At 56.8% G+C, this 2,500-nt stretch overlaps 1 non-coding gene across 1 annotated transcript in view; it reads right to left on the bottom strand.

Moving 5' to 3' along the window:
• LOC124772219 overlaps nt 1-3 on the bottom strand; it is a 1,909-nt gene extending 1,906 nt beyond the window's left edge. The window contains exon 1 of the ribosomal RNA XR_007013883.1: nt 1-3. This exon is cut by the window's left edge and continues 1,906 nt beyond it. This is a non-coding gene — a ribosomal RNA (small subunit ribosomal RNA).
• Nucleotides 4-2,500: the final 2,497 nt, after the last annotated feature.

Below are 2,500 nucleotides of genomic sequence, written 5' to 3'. Positions count from 1 at the left end.
GGAGCTGCGTCAACTAGAGCTGAGCAGCCGGCCGCCCGGGAGTGTGTCCCGGGGGCCCGCGCGAACACGCAAGCGTCCGCTCAATCATTCTGCAAACAGGAGGAGGCTGAGCTCCCCTGCACAATACACCTCGAAACCCTCTCAGGTCCCGGCGGCGCGCAGCGCCGTCCCAAGTACTTGGTCGGGTTCGAGAGAGGCGCAATCGCCCGGAGTTAGGCGAGTAGACGCTTTCGGTGCGACCACCCGTGCTCCCAACTGAGCTTGCCGCTGCCGACAGAGGCCCGGGAGCGTGCTGTCGTGGCATTGCCGGCGGGAGACAACACGCGCCACCTACGGTGACCGGCAGCTCCAACGCCAGCGCCACAGAAGGACAAAAGCCCCACTTGGGTGCCGAAGCGAACTCTCCCAGCACAGCGCACGCGCCAACACATCCGCACAGCTGCGATACAAACCACCAGCGAGAACCGCTGGGGCGACCGAGCAGCAGACGGCGTCGCGGCGCCGAGCGCCGGGCGGCAGCGCATCCTCAACGCACACAGTCCTCAATCGGACCAGCACACTGAAGATGTCCACCGCGCTTCGCACCGGGCCCGCGAGGACCTACTTTGGCCGCACGGCGCCGCGCGCAGGGTGCGCCGGCGCGCAGCTGCGACGCCTGCCGCGTCCGTCGGCCGGCGCGCCTGCCACTGGCCGCCCCCACCAGCCGGCTGTAGCGCGTGCGCCCACGCACCGCGCGGCCAGCACGCCGGGAGGCGCCCCCTCACCGGCCGGGGACGGTCCCACCCAGCCACCGCCGCGTATCGCTTCACACCCAGATGCCGTTCAGTTTCGTCGGCATGGTGGGTATCGCTGGAACAACCGGTTAGTACCTCAACCTATCGTCGCCATCACCGATTCACCCCTAGCGAGAACAACCGCACCACAACAGGTTACCATTTGTTCATTTGCGTAACTTCACCAGAAAACGCAGGCGTCCATCGCCATTTGCAACTTCCACGATTATTGCATGCCTGTGTCAGGTGTCACGCCACACTACGTCTGCCCACATACACGCAACAAAATGTGCACGCCTAGACAATACGTGGAAGGTGGCCCCCGTACGTATGCGATGTCCATTGCTCGAACGACTGTCAACCGGCCTCTGTAGCATGTCGCAGATATGGAACGCGGTGCACCATGCCATCACGGTGTGTGAGGAGAGACGACTAGGTCCGAATACATCAACAGACAGCTCATGCTGATCGCCATCCACGGCGTCCGTTCCTCCCACACGTCTCTATGGCGTACCACACTGCAATCCAGCTCTCATAGGGAGACGACACGTAGCTGCGTGCACAATATTTGCACTGTATGGTCCGCCGTTTTTGGGCGCAGTCGTTGTACGGTCACACATGTGCCACGATGTATCATTCAGTACATAAGGACGAATGTGCAGTACAGATTGTGGTTTACGCGTACGACATTAGCGGACAGTTGACACAGGCCGCACCACAACGTAGCCTGAGTACGTCGCATGCGGAGGGCATTGAACATGCAAAGTTCTCACCAACCAGCTTGCGAAGGCAGGGGGCAAGGTGGGGACGTGGGGAGGGGCGGCATGTACGTCCTGCTGCCATCCACATTACAGTGTACAGCAGGAGCATGTGGAAAGTGAGCAAGACTTGCAAGGTGTTTAACATGAAGCGATACACAGGGGAGCGGGGAGTGCGAGTAGCGAACTATATTGCGAGGGTTGCGGGTGGGCAACACTACACTAATTGAACGAGTCGTATAACAATTACAGAGCAGGTTTAGGCGACAACGTGGGTTACGTTAGGCGACAACGTGGGTTAGGTTAAGGCACGACGTGGGTTAGGTTAAGGCACGACATGGGTTAGGTTAAGGCACGACATGGGTTAGGTTAAGGCACAACATGGGTTAGGTTAAGGCACAACATGGGTTAGGTTAAGGCACAACATGGGTTAGGTTAAGGCACAACATGGGTTAGGTTAAGGCACAACATGGGTTAGGTTAAGGCACAACATGGGTTAGGTTAAGGCACAACATGGGTTAGGTTAAGGCACAACATGGGTTAGGTTAAGGCACAACATGGGTTAGGTTAAGGCACAACATGGGTTAGGTTAAGGCACAACATGGGTTAGGTTAAGGCACAACATGGGTTAGGTTAAGGCACAACATAGGTTAGGTTAAGGCACAACATAGGTTAGGTTAAGGCACAACATAGGTTAGGTTAAGGCACAACATGGGTTAGGTTAAGGCACAACATGGGTTAGGTTAAGGCACAACATGGGTTAGGTTAAGGCACAACATGGGTTAGGTTAAGGCACAACATGGGTTAGGTTAAGGCACAACATGGGTTAGGTTAAGGCACAACATGGGTTAGGTTAAGGCACAACATGGGTTAGGTTAAGGCACAACATGGGTTAGGTTAAGGCACAACATGGGTTAGGTTAAGGCACAACATGGGTTAGGTTAAGGCACAACATGGGTTAGGTTAAGG

The sequence above is a fragment of the Schistocerca piceifrons genome, unplaced genomic scaffold (genome assembly GCF_021461385.2).
Source record: "Schistocerca piceifrons isolate TAMUIC-IGC-003096 unplaced genomic scaffold, iqSchPice1.1 HiC_scaffold_936, whole genome shotgun sequence".
Classification (NCBI taxonomy): domain Eukaryota; kingdom Metazoa; phylum Arthropoda; class Insecta; order Orthoptera; family Acrididae; genus Schistocerca; species Schistocerca piceifrons.
Note: the sequence above shows the minus strand (reverse complement) of the source record. Positions and strands in the feature narration are given on the sequence as shown.